The following is a 15,069-nucleotide window of genomic DNA, read 5'->3' on the forward strand; positions in this document are numbered from 1 at the left end:
TAAGCCTCTGGAATTCTATCACATTACTAAACACCTCCAGCATCCACGGCATGCTCACATAGGGTATAGAAACATGCTTCCTGTGAAGGGTGTGACATATAATTCAGCACCAACCACCACCAGCACCACAGCAAAACCTTCATCTTTATCATTCTTTATTTCATGCTGATCTGAATGTCTGCACCACAGCAGTCTAGAGAAGATGCTCTCGCAACTGAAATTGTGTATTAGAGGTAACCTGTTGAACTGTTAATTTAACGGAAATCATTTTGTTGTGAGATTTGCAGATGCCCAGGGAAAACAGACCATAAATAAAACTGCTGAATATCAGTATAAAGTACCCAAAGCTTATACTGATTTGAGCTTAACTCCGATCAAGCACAATGAGCAAGAAGACAGAAAACCTGCCTTTGTTAGCTCAGGGACTGTGAAATGAAATTGAATAATGTAGACAGCGGGAGCTAAGGCTCAGCAGTGGAAGTAGCTCTCCAGTGTCAACACACATCAATAAACAACCTAATAAAACACCCAGTGGTCAAAAGACTTTTTTTAGCTGCAGCTGTTCTTTCATGCTGAAATCATTCGCGACTAAATCCTCCCTCTGATTTTTCCATATGAATTGAAGTCACAGGGTCTCAGAGATCAGCCATGTCACATTATGCTACCACTTTTTTTTTTTCCTCATCAGCATCATGTGTCACTCTCTTTCCTTTCTCTTTTTCTCAGTCCGGATTGCAACACATTTCTGCACGGACCTATGTCCTGCACATCGGGGGAAATAAAATAAGGTGGCTCGACCCATAAACAGGCCAAATTGGTACGATCACTATCTCTATACTCACCCGCTTTCCCATCATTTCCATCAAATCTGTTACAGATGTGAGCAAGCCTTTGATTGACAGGTGGAAGTAGGCACAGCAATCCATGCCTGATAAGGATCACTGTGTGCTGATGATGGCCTCTCCGCTGATCCGACCACTGGCAGTGGGTGTGACATTTATACCACTTGGCTAGCCTCAGGCTTTTAAGATAGAGACACCGTGGTGTGTGTGTGTGTGTGTGTGTGTGTGTGTGTGGGACTTAGCCAACATGCCCAGAAATAGAAAAGCAAGGAAAGAAATGCAATATAACATATAACAAACACATAGAAAATGTAAAAACCAAGGCTCGTTGTGGTTCTTACAACTGGATGGTAATTTGTGAATTGAAACCAGTTTCTGACATTGGTTTTGGCTGCCTAAAATTTAAAAAATACAGCAGCAAATTATACCTTTTTGACACAAGGGCTTTAATTCTGTATCGCCATTATGAAACAATTATAAGATCTGGTGTTATTTCACAATCAAAATCAGTCACTGGGGCATACTAAAAGTGATATTTTGTTAATCTTTTCCCTAGTAGCTCTGAATGTTAGAGCACCCAAAACTTTAAATCTATTATTCTTATTTGGCGGAATGGAGAATACAGTTTACATCGGTGATGTAACTTTAAATAACAACCCGATACTTTCTAAGGGTTTACAACAAGATTTATGTTTGTCCTTGGAATTAAATCAACTCAATATTGTGGGTACTTGCTGTATGTAAGTAAAAACCATCATATAAGCTCGACAATGTTGACTGGAACAACCGTCATGAGTCAAATCGTAGACAAATTTCAACCCCAAAGAGCATATTCCTGAAAATAAATATGGGCCATAGCAAGGAAAGACCACCTCTAGGCAATGACCTATTAGTTCAAGACGTCAGATAGAAATAACACTGCACACATGATGGCCCGGCAGGATAATGGGAAAATGTAATCACTCAATAAAATGTTGTAAATAAAGCTGTCATTGGACAATAAATAGTATTCACACAATTAGCCCCCTCACTCTTTGAGGGCCTTATAGTAATGTTTTACTGCATGCCAAGAAATCATTTCATACCATAGGAGAATCAAAATGGAGTTTGGTTAAAAAGAATGCCCCAATTATCCATTGCATTTGACAGGAACTACTTACAAGAAGTAAAATTACCAAATACTTACTATAAATTACTACAAATACTTTAAAATGACACAATGCTGCTGTATATTTTGTTCTATTCAAGAAAAGTAAATTTTTTCAGAATCATGTTTTTTTTCCTTTTAAGAGTATTGCAAGAATATGCAATGTCTTTGGCTGTTTTGATTGCTACAAAAAAATAACTTATTCACAATTTTTCATGAATATTTTACTATCTACATAACAGGGCCAAGGACAAAAAAGTCATAACTAAATCTGAAAGTATACCCTATAATTTGTCAAAGAAATTCCCAAAAATATAAGATAGAACAACATTTTAAATGTTACAACCAAATTATTCATCTTAGGGAGAAATACACTTGACAAAAGGTTCAAGTCTATTTACAAGCATGTTTCCAATAGAACTAGAGGTAATTCAGATACAGTGGTGTCATTGAAGTTGAACAGAGGTGTCATATTTTCAATTCATGGAAATCTTTGTTAATTTTTTTTTCCATTTGCTAGAATTATTATTTCCGGGTCTAATGATTTCCTAGAGTGCATGGTAGTCTCCCTCTCTGTTTAGCTGTGTAAACATGGCTGCTAGGAGGACACGCTAATTTGTCCCCTTTTCCTAAATTCATCAATTATTATCCTAAACTATTGATTACATATTGAAATGATAACCATAAAACCTCTTTTAGCAGCACAAAACAACAAAACAAAGCCACTTAGTTTGAAAGAACTAATATTTGTAGAGAACATGCGACTACAAAAATATTTCTGCATACATATTTAGGGATATGATATCAGGTACATCAATGTAGTGTTCTGGTAATTCTTCCATTGTAGAAAACAGATATGTACAATTGAACATGTGAGAAAATGCGCACACATATTGTCAACCGCACACACCCAACAGCCCACCATATCCAAGCATAGGTGTTTTATCCCATTAAACATGTTATTTCCCACTTGATAGATCAGAAAGATAATACTATGTTGTTGTGTAAAAAGACAATAGATTAAAGTGACAGCAATAAACTCCCCTCTTACTACTGCATAACGTGTCATTATGCAATCTCCCCTCTCCATCACTCTGTCTGCCCAAGACAAGCATTTCCCTCTTTAGCATCTTCAGACATTAGACCAATCAGGCGTTTTGAAAAACTGTGTATAGCTTCAAAGCAAGAGAGATGTTGCCAAAAGAGTTTTTAAGAGAAAATCTAAGTTTTTTGTTGTTGTTTCTTTTGCCGGCCACCCAAAAATAGACAGGAAGTTGGTAAACAGTACTTAAAAAAAAAATAAAAAATAAAAAAAAAATCAACATTTCCCAAACGTCAAAGAAAGGCAATGAAATCACCCAGTATTAAATTACTTGTACTCACATATGCACTTAAACACCCATGCAAACACTCCAGAATCTGTCGGCACATTGGGATGAAGCACTGACAGCTAAACAGCCAATGTGCTGAAGGTCAAACGCAACACACAATGCACATGCCCCTCCATATTCAGTCATACATGCACAAGCCAACTCTGGGCTGGTATGGCACCCTGGGAAATCAAAATGATCCGTGCTCCAGCTAAGGCTTCTCTTTGATGGTGAATTAACTCGGGCAGACCTGGCTAGATGAGCCACTTATTAATTCAGTTTAGCAACTACAGTGTGACAGGCACAGATGTGATGTCATGACAAGGCAACCAGACCTGTGCTCCTCTCACTGTGGGACCAGAATTAAGTAAATGATATTTTTAAAATGCATCATTTAGGATTTTGACCCTTGTAAATATCACATGGTGCATTTGTGTATGTCCTTTTCTCTCCCCTCTCTTTTTTTGAGCTCTCACTCGGCCACTCTTCCTCCTCTTTGCTTATATATCTTTATCGCTTGCCAACAGTCTCAAGCGCTCCATTTTCCACTTCCCTGTCTTTCACATTACACTCCATCTCCCCCATTATTTTCACCACTTACCCCTTCCTGTGAATTCCCTCTTCTCTCACCTGCATCCTTAACCCCCTGCTCCTCACATGCTGTTCTGCTGTATCCCATATTTCTCTCTTCCTTTTATCTTTGTCATATCCTTCTTTTCTTTTGAGTCTCCCCTCATACTAAAACGTGCAAGAAAGGGAGGGAGGACAAGTGGAGGAGATGGAGATAGAGGAGGTGGGAAGTGGGTTGACAGAGGGAGTCCCATCTGCAGCAGGCTCATTAGAGGATGGGAGGAGAATCAGCAGCAGTAACGCACTAGAAGGCATCCGCATGCACCCTTGCCTCTATAAGACATGCACACGTACACACACACACACACACACACACACACACACACACACACACACACACACACACACACACACACACACACACACACACACACACACACACACACACAAACGCATGCACGCACGCACACACGCACACACGCACACACGCACACACGCACAGACACACTCATTGCTACCTTGCTGGAATAATTCCAACACTGTCACCATTTCTCTGCCTGTCTTCTACCTACATGTGTGCATGTCCTGCTCTTAATACCTACCAAGATATTCAATGCACAGCATTTAGTGAATGGTTCCATTTTTTTGCATTGTCCAATACAAAGATGATAAACTTTAACAGCATCACTTGAAAGAGACATTTGTGGAAAAGTTTGATTAAACTGCATAACTGGTCTACTTTTTTTTCCTTTACAGTGATAGAGGAAAGTCTGTGACCAATTGTAAGATAATGATTTTTGTCCTCGTCATATCCTACGTCTCGGGAAAAAAAAGGCTCATTTTCCTCTGTCTTGGTATATTTGTCCTATTCTGCAAATTATTAGGAGCACCCAGAATGCAAAGTGACTGTGCAAATTTAAATCCGTAAGCTGGCCAATTGCACAGAGGATGCAGCAGTGAGATAATGTTGTTCACTCTTATGACCTCTAAACAATTAATACATTTGAAAACCCTTTCTTGTGTTCAGATGAAGAACAGCAGATGGTGAGGTTATACAAACAGGGTTTGGAAGTCACGAAAAGAGGAGGCTGAGTCATCCAGGGAAAATCTTAAGCCATCTTATTGTCAGGGATCACCTGTGTGTCCAAAAAGGGAAAATGTGATTATATGTCCCACATTACGCACCTCGACTGCCATATTGACAACATGACATAACAAATACTGTACAATAGCAACAGCTCAGATCTTGGACTGCCTTATGTAAAGTGTCCTGGATAGATATTGCTGGGTCACCAAAACGTTGACTAAATATCTATTATTAAAAACTGTTTTGTATGTGGACTGCGTGATGTTTTTAATGAAAGCTAATTATTCTAATTGATTAATGCATACTTTTCCATTTGTTACTTGTGCCAGTAGCAGGGGGATTGTGACTGTTTATGCCCCATAATCTTCCTATATAATCTCTTGGCAATCTTTCAGAACTTTGTTCAAAACTCAATTATGATTATTTTCAATTACAGACTGCACTATTTTACACTCATTTAATAAATTACTTTTTTAAGTATGTCTATGTTTTGTTTTTGTCTGTCAGTTATTGTAAATGCTGTGAAGATGCAGGCTGATGCCAAGCATTGTTTTCCATCATCATTACTGGTACTTGTGCTATATTTGCAACAGTAGAAACAAAAACATAGATTTAGCTATAGAGCTTATAGCATCTGTTTTTTTTTTTTTTTTAGAACCCTCTCACCGGTTCTGTCTAGATAAAGTAACACTGAAACAAAACAAGGTGGCAGGATGAGATGCCACAAGCCCTTTCAACAATTCATTACAGAGAGGCCATATTTTTTAAACCCTCAAATTTTGGACAGCATAAAGCACCAAGGACCATAGCTGAAGGTCCTCTCCAGCGCTCTTGACTAAGCTCTCCAACACCTTCCTGACTGAGATGGGTCTGAGCAGGCTTGAAATAACACAGCACTGCCCCTTGGTAACAATTTTCACAGTTTAACTCATAGCACACAGTTGCCATAGAAGACAAACAGATGTCCAACTAATGTTTCTGAATTAATTAATTCCTTGTCTACCGCTTATCTCAAACTGTTGGTCATGGGAATACTGGAGTCTATCCCATCTGTCACTGGGCGAGAAGCAGAGTACAACCTGGAACAGTCACAAGTCAATCACAAGGCCACATATGGAGATGAACATTCACTCTCTCATTCACATATCTGGGCAATTTTCCAATTTTTCCAATTAACTCTCTGCACATTTTTGAACTGTGGGAAAACCCGTAAGAAGTAACAAACAGTTTAAAGTGGAAGACAGCAGAGCATGAAGGCACAGCATCATGAAATAATCAGCAAACATGGAGCTTGAATCTCAATATTTTTCAGACATGTTTAGCTCAATAGTTGACTGACATGATGACATTAATAGTTTATCATACAATCTTAGCACATATCAAGAAAAAGGAAATTAGATAATTGGTATTCCTGTGTGTTTTCATGGCCAAGATATTATCAATATGCATATACAGACACACACAACCATGAACACACACACACACACATTCCTACTTTCTTGAGTTCTCCCTTGACCGTTCAGTGACTTAATAAAGAAGTCTTTGTTGCAACAGGGAACCTGGTGATTTTTTCAAATGTACCCCCATGATGGCAACACTATCCAAAACATTTATCGTGGAACATTCATTTCTTTATCTAGCTTTTCCACCTAAACTATATGTACACAGGTTTTCAAAAATTAGTTAAAATTCTGAAAAAGAAGCTACTGACAGTGTTTCTAGAGCCAGAAGATTGACAGTATACAATTTTGTATTTTCCCTCACCTTGTGTGTCACACACAAACATTATGAAAGAAATGCCACAAGTGGGGTAACAGAGCATTGAATAAGTGGTATTCTTCTTAATTCTCCCTCTTTTTCAGACTCAACATCAACTGAGTAATTTTGATAACAGCTTGAACAGAGACAGATGGATTTGTGGAAGACCTGACAAAGACTTGCAGAAACAGAGCAAAAATTAGCATCTCCAGCTGGTGCGTTGTGTTTCCATTGCTACCATTTGGAGTTGGAACTGATAAGTACCTCAGAGTATGGGCAGGCAAAATGGCTAGTTTTGGACCTCACTGGGTTTTTGACCAGTAGAAAAGGGGGAGTCAAGCCAAAGAGAGACATAAACGTCAGGACAGATTATGGGGTTGGGCAGCAAGCAAAAATGTTTTGTCTTGTGTTGGACAAACTCTAGAATAATGAACAACACAACAGGCGATGTGCTGCCAGCTTTACTGTTACGCAAGCAACATTTGAGTAATGCAGCGTCACGACGCTCGACTACATACACAAAGAGTTTCTTTTTTGGCACTCCACCTCGTGCGTTAGTACAATCGATGCTGCGCCCATTTACCAGGGGTAATTAAACGCAAAGATGACTGTCAAAGAGCAATTTTATCAGCTCTATATTCATTTTGTTCTTCAGTCCTCTTTTCCAGTTGTGCCCATGTGTGTCACGTCAGGCAATCTGTTTTTTTGGACTGCTTTTTGCCCCCACAACTCACAATGCAATTCATTGTAATATTTAGTGTAATGATTTCCCAAAGGGTAAATTTGTCATTGTGCTTCTTTTGCTCATTGAGAGATCACAGGGTCAGTGACAACCTGACATCCTGTGAGCTGAAGGATAGTTTGTGCTCCTCAAGGACACCCCAGTGACATAAATGGAGCCTTGAACTCAAATCTTGCTGAATAGCCTCCACTTATCACTGCAGTATGCTCGGATTGCATCTAACTTAGCACAAAGTCTCTTGTCGATAGGTCTCAATGCCAGTCATGTTCATGGATTCAATATTGTCAAAGTTACGATTTTGTTTGATAAACTATTCCTTAATATCTAACTAGATGGGTTTATAAATGCATTGGGATGTCTTCATATAATGAAGAAATATACTGGACAAGTAGCCATGTAGTGCTCACAGACCATATTTTGCATCACATGACGTCAAATATGTTGAATTATTTAGTCTTAAACTGATGTAATTTGCAAGGAATTAAGTATTATATCTCTGAGGTATCTGTGGTAAAGTTGAATATATGCAACCTTTTTCCAATCAAAATCAACATTAGCAAAGTCAGTCTGTCTTGGTTCCTTTCTGACTTGCATGGACACAGTGAAGCACAAGAAATTAAATATTAACTGGACACAACCCCTGCGAGGCACACTCTGTTGTACTCTTAAGGAAAAGAAGAGTGATGTTGTAGTATGAATGATCCATAAAATGCATGTACTCATTTAACTACATTGGTAATAATATGAAAATGTCCATTAAATGTGGAACATCAATATTTTCATGTCATTTCACAAGCTCATTGTCATCTACTTACAACCACAAGCATCAAGTCAATACACTGATGGCATCATTTCTGTCAATTAACATCTCCCATGTGTCCATGAATATCGACAAATAAGGACCAAATGCCATCCCTCTTCATGTGGCTCATTCATATTACATTAAGTGGATATATAGAAGAAAATGTACAACAGACACTGCCTCAAGGACATCAAAGCATTTGTTCCATTTTGATCTTCAGGCTTTTTATGGTGTGTGTGTGTGTGTGTGTGTGTGTGTGTGTGTGTGTGTGTGTGTGTGTGTGTGTGTGTAATATTTTAAATGCAGCTTCAGGGGGGGCACAAGCCAGTGTCTCTCTGAGCCGGTCCCAAGCCCAGATAAATGCAGAGGGTTGCGTCAGGAAGGGCATCCACAATAAAGATTTGGCCAAAGCCAAATATTGGATTAAGACCTAAGAATCTCATGCCAGATCGTTGGAGGCCTCGGTTAAAAACAACAACCGCCATTGGGGCTGATAACTTACAGGGCACCAGTGGAAATTGGCTACTGTGGGTCGAAGAAGGAGAGGAGAAAAGCGTGTTACGAAACAGAGAGAGAAGAGGAAAGGCAAGAGTCTGGAACTGAGTAGGGACTCTGAATATTGGGAAGATGACATGAAAAAGTAAAGAGTCTGTTGACATGATGCAGTGAAGGAAGGTGGATATACTGTGTGTCCAGGAGACCAGGTGGAAAGGTAGTAAGACTAGAAGCTTAGGAACCAGTTTTTTAGTTGTATTATCATGGCCCTGACAGGAAGAGAAATAGAGTAGGAGTTATCTTGAAGGAGGATTTTGTTAGAAATATTCTGGAGGTGAAAAGAATGTCAGATGGACTAATGAGTCGGAAACTGGAATTTGGAGGTGTGATGCTCAGTGTGCTCAGTGGCTATGCACCACAGGTGGGATGTGAGTTAGAGGAATAGGAGAAGTTCTGGAAGGAGTTAGATGGAGTGATGCAGAATGAGGTGAGAAGGCATTGAAGAGGATGAAGAGTGGAAATGCAGTAGGTCCGGATGATATACCTGTGGAAGTGTCTAGCAGAGGCAGCGATAGAGTTTCTGACTAGATTATTCAGCAGGGTCTTAGAGAGTGAGAAGATGCCTGAAGAATTGAGACAAAGTGTTGTGGTGCCTATTTTTAAGAATAAGGGGGGAGTGAAGAATTGCGGCAACTATAGAGGGATAAAGTTGATGAGCTATACAATTAAGTTATGGGAAAGAATACTGGAAACTAGACTGAGATCAGAAGTCAGCATTTGTGAACAGCAGAATGGGTTCATGCCTAGAAAGAGTACTACATATGCAGTATTTGCTTTGAGAATGCTAATACAAAAGTGGAGAGAAGGCCAGAGGGAGCTGCGTTGTCTTTTTGTAGACCTAGAAGAAGCATATGACAGGGTGCCAAGAGAGGAACTCTGGTATTGTGGAAGGAAGTCTGAAGAAGCAGAGAAGTATGTTAGACTGGCAGGACATATATTCTAGCTGTGCGACAGTGGTGAGGTGTGCTATGGGGGTAACAGAGAAGTTCAAGGTGAAGGTTGATCTTTATCAGGGATCAGCTCCCTTCTTGTTTGCAGTGGTGATGGACAAGCTGACAGATGAGGTTAGACAGGAATCTCCATGGACCATAAGGTTTTGCAGATGACATTGTGATCAGTAGTGAGAGCAGAGAACATGTTGAGGAAAATCTAGAGAGGTGGAGGTATGCTCTGGAAAGGAGTGGAATGAAACTTAGTCGCAGCAAAGACAAAATGGCTCTGTGTGAATGAGAGGAACTCGGGTGGAACGGTGAGGGTACCGGGAGTGGAGATTAAGAAGTTGGAGGATTTCAAGTACTTAAAATCAACAGTCCAGAGCAATGGAGAGGGTGGAAAAGAGGTAAAGAATGGGTTCATTCAGGTTGGCATTGGTGGAGAAAAGTGTCAGGGGTACTATGCGATAGAAGACTATCAGCCAGAATGAAAGGAAAGGTGGACAAGACAGTGGTGAGACCAGCGATGCTGTATCATTGAGAAACAGTGACATTGACCAAAAGACAGGAGGCAGAGCAAGAGGTCGCAGAGATGAAGATGTTGAGGTTCTCTTTGGGAGTGACCTGGATGGATCGGATCAGGAATGAGTCTCAGAGAGACACTACGTGTTAGATGTTTTGAAGAGAAAGGACAGGAGGCCAGACTGAGATGGTTTGGTCATGTGCAGAGGAGGGATAGTGAATATATTGGTAGACAGATGCTGGAATTGGAGCTGCCAGATAGGAGGTCTAGAGGAAGACCAAAGTGAAGATTTCTGGATATAATGAGAGAGAATATGAAGATAGTTGGTGTGAGAGAAGAGGATACAGAGAATAGGGCTGGATGGAGAAGATTGATTCGCTGTGGCAACCCTTGAAAAGAAAAGCCAAAAGGAAAAGAAGAATTATTAATGGCAATTGGGTTCACTCCCACTTCCCAGATTTCTTTTTGATTCTTTGCAAAAAAAATGAAGTGCATTTGATGGAAAAAGCCTAATGTGGTTTAACATACAAGTACTCTGGAACAGAATTTTTCAGCAGTTACCATAAATATTCTCACTGATTTGGTAATTAGAAAAAGTAGACTGAATACTCACCCAACTGGATCGCAGAATGGATCACTAAATTTACCAACATATAGTTTAATTTCATTGGAATAACAATAGATGTTTTTGCATTTTGTGACAAAAACAAGAATATGTCGGATTCTAAGGGATAAAATTCACTTGATTAAGAATTTAAAATGCAATTTTGAAGCTTTGTGTGGAACAAATTTAACAAACAAGGAGACAGATAGAATAATACACATTTTAAAGTCAATTCTTAAAGCGAGTATAACGGTGAAAACTCCTGTAAGCACTGGAGTTTTCTCAGTGAGAAAGGTTTAGGGTAGGAGACAGCCAAACAGCAGCAGTTTTTTTCATGACCGACAAGCATAAGTGTTGTGGTACATCCTCGGATGCCCAAAAGACCTTATCCTCACACCACTCTGTCCATTATCCAGCAAAATTAATTACTTTCTTAATTAGGAGGATACAGAAAATAGGGTTAAATGGAGAAGGTTGAATCGCTGTGGCGACCCCTGAAGGGAAAAGCCAAAAGAAAAAGAAGATATTATATTAATGAATAAAAGCTGTGTGTGTGTTCTTTCATGCATGCAGTTTATGCATATGTGTAGGTGTTCATTAATTTGTTTTATAGTATTATTTACTCAAAAGGTTACATAAACCACAATGTGAAAACTAACGATTTATAAGTTCACAAGTAAAAGTACAACATTTAATAGTGCTCTGTATTATCAGCTAAAGTGCCTTGAATATAAAACTAATGAAATATTTGTTTGCCGATCAAGACTGGTTCATTAATGGCAACAGTATGCTAGAGTAAAATAAAATATTTCTGTTTGAAATATAGAGAACTGTCAAATTATACGAAATTGTTATAGTTTACTCATAATGACAGTTAAAAAGTGGGGGATAATAGAAAATCAAACAGAGAAATATATTTATGATGTTTAAATTTACCTTCACTTACAGTTTACAGTATGATCACAATGTGAAATCCTTGAATTTACATGTACATGTTCTGTTTTTATTTGGATTTATGGTTCACAACAGACAAACCCTGCTTATAAACCAATGAAAAAGAACTGACTATTTATGTATTTTCAGTGAGATACAATCCAGTGCAGGGCATATTTGTGAAAGGATGATTCCAGTTTAATGATAATAGCAATGGCTTGTTGATATTAATGGTGGTGATTGTTGCCTCAGGCTCATGTTACAGTCAGATGTTATGCATTTGCTTCAGGCTTTCAAAAGTCCTCTGTCAAAAAGTAATTTGCGTTCTTTCAACTGGCATTTCATCTGAAATTCCCTTTTCAAAAACAAATTACATTCAGTGGTTCCTTGGTCTCAGGTCAGTGTCTAAATGTCAGATATATCTTTTGTTTGTGTTACTCATCGATCGAAGGGAAAAATGTTGTCTGTGATGGGGCATAGGAAATGAAGCCTGATCGTCAAACAGCAAACCACTTGAAATTTAGAGTCATTCACTGACAGGTGCTTGCAGAACTGTTGGGAAATATAATACCATGCAAAGTGTGAAAATCCTGGAACAAATGACATTGGAAAGGATGGGGAATAAATGACATTCCACTAAACGATTTTTTTTCTTGTCATCAAATATTAGATACATTAGATCACTAGATTATGATTTCATTGTGGCCACGTCCATGGAATACAATTACTGCATACCAAAGCAATGCATGCCAAATGAAGCAACCGGCATAGCATGGAAGAATGATTTAATTCTTTCAATTTTATAGGATAAGTGATGGGTTTCTGTCAAAAAAATAAAAAATAAAATAAAATTTGATTTGTCACAACTTGTTTAATCATATCTCATCTCAATCCATCTTTGGGTTATTATGATGATAAAAATAAATCTTCACAGTATTTTGGAATCCTCCTTCACCATGCTCTGCTACAGGCTGAATAACTGTAATGCAAGTGCCTCCCTTCTCATCAGCATTGCTCTGTTAGGCAACTGCCAAGCCAGCTCATCCTGGCAGCTCTTTGGACTGTCGTCAGCACTCCATCCTGTGGACGTCTGCCAGTAGCCCCTCCGTCCGATCAATAGGCGCTGGCGGCTAGCTTTCCCCCTTTGCTCTCTCTCTCTCTGTCTCTCTTCCTCTCTCAGCTATGACAGTATAAAGACTGCTCTGTTCTGCCGGCGCAGCATAGTGATTAGGCATTAGGCTTGTGCTGCTGTGTGAATTAGCTTAATCTGTGTCCGCAATGAAGGACAAGGCTTTTCATGCCCACTGGAGACATTCACTGGACATAAAAGAAGTTAATCTTTAGGAAATTTAGAGTGAGGATGGAGGGTTTGTGTGCAAGTACAAATGAGAGAAAGACCAATTGCAGAAGAGCAATTTGATAGGTCCTGTAACTATGTATATAAATTTATTTCTACAAAGACGATAAGCGGCTAAAAAAAACTATGGCTGATGAGGGGAACTGTTGTATTGGCATCACTTAAAGTATTATACAAGTGGATAATATGCAGAATCAAACGAAGCAGTGTCAGTGGTGGTTTCTATGGAGGCACAGGAGGAAAGAAAGAAATCTATATTCTCATATTCAGCACCTTAAGTGAGAGTGGGTAGACTTAGGGCGAGATTGTGTTTCACAGCTGCTGAAATGGTCACAGAGGAACCCGCCTAATCTCCGAGTCTCACCCAGAAGTTTTACGGTTTGGTCGCAACCCGAACGATAAGTCAAAGGGTATGTGAAATAAACATATTTAGCCTCTGTTTGTGAGCGAGCCCCTGCTGTCCATCATGTAGCTGTCAAAGTGCTGCCATGCAGGAGGCCGTGCATGTACCCACATTTCAGCAGCCCAACCCTCCTCTTCACCTCCACATATTCAGCAGGACGTACTGGGCGTCCTTGACAAAGTGCCAGGGCAATCCCTCTCCTGCAAATGTTCATCGATCAAAACAAGAGTACGGACGTGGGAAAGGTAGTCTTCCCCGGCTCGCCAGCCTGCATCACATCTTATACTTCATGCTCTAGATCCCCACGCAGAATGGCCAATTTCACCACACCTTATCACCAGGTAATGAGGTATATAATTAACACTAAAACGTATACCCTCAGTGTCACCTTAATACACAGACAATTGCAGTAAAGTCAGAAAAGTAAGAGTAACTTATTTCCTGATGTGTTTTTGGGGAGGGGGTGTTCAAAGAGGACAACGAGGAAGCGTGGGGGGGGGGGGGGGGTTTGTTTACAATGAGCTTTCCTCTCTTTGAGAGCATTTTTACGCACAATCAGTGGTGAGTTTGGGTCAGGTGGAGCTTAAAATCTGCTGTGCGACGGACGCCACTTTTTTTTTTTCTTTCAACATGTGCAGCTCTCCCCGCAACCCTTTTACCAAAAGCGGTGTGTTTCGGTTAAACCCGAACTTTCGCGAAATAGCCCTCCATGCGTGTTGCACGAAGATTTTCCACTTAGTCTCCCTCCACACCCGTGGCGGATGATAACACGCAGAAAGCACACGCGTCTGGCGACTTCACACTCTCCGCAACATCCCATTAATTTTAAAAAATGATGGGAAAAGCACATTCACTTACCGAAATGAGGTGCAAACCACTGTCCGAGGTCTTTTTTTTTCTTTATTATTATTTTCTCTTCTCGGTTCCCTTTCGTTCCTGCTCCCGCCTCTCTTCCAAGTCAATCCGCAGTGAGAGCTCGGATCAGTTCGGACCGGAGCGGTGCGTCTTTCCGCTGCGTCCTGCTTCCAGAGTTGCGAGGGATAATAGAGCGTGCATCTGCCGGGATGCTGGGCCGGAGGTGAGAGGATGAGGCATCCGCAGGAAGAAGAAAGGATGGAGAGGAGGGAGATGCCGGGTTCTGAGATGCGAGTGAAATCGAGAGAGGGAGGGAGAGAAAGAGGGGGGGGTGGGTGGGGGGCTGCGAGGTACTGCAGCGACGTGGAGACAACACCGCCGGAAAGCAGGCAGACAGCCTGTCTTCCGTTCTTTTCTTTCCGTTTTTTTGCACGCGCGTGCGCGTTTGCGCGCAAACGCCGCAGCATCGCCGTCATACGAGGGTGAGGAGCGCCATCTGCAGGTGGAGAAGGAGGAGCGGGGTTGGGAGTTTCCTCTCATTACACGGGTGAAATATGTGCATGATCAACAGTGTGACATTTTTATGCTT

The 15,069-nt window shown here is 40.3% G+C and overlaps 1 protein-coding gene across 3 annotated transcripts in view; it reads right to left on the reverse strand.

Annotated features, from left to right (window-relative positions):
* Nucleotides 1–14,708, reverse strand: part of ctnnd2a (catenin (cadherin-associated protein), delta 2a) — a 282,667-nt gene extending 267,959 nt beyond the window's left edge. For 2 of the 3 annotated variants that reach the window (XM_086151388.1, XM_086151386.1), the window contains exon 1: nucleotides 14,484–14,708. The gene's annotated coding sequence lies outside the window, so the exon portion shown is untranslated. Of the gene's footprint in view, nucleotides 1–842; nucleotides 963–14,483 lie in introns of those variants that run through there. The other variant, XM_086151387.1, reaches the window with a different exon arrangement.
* Nucleotides 14,709–15,069: the final 361 nt, after the last annotated feature.

Source organism: Fistularia commersonii, chromosome 8 (genome assembly GCF_037954325.1).
Source record: "Fistularia commersonii isolate RoL2024-O1a breed Wild chromosome 8, RoL_Fcom_v1.0, whole genome shotgun sequence".
In the NCBI taxonomy this organism is placed as follows: domain Eukaryota; kingdom Metazoa; phylum Chordata; class Actinopteri; order Syngnathiformes; family Fistulariidae; genus Fistularia; species Fistularia commersonii.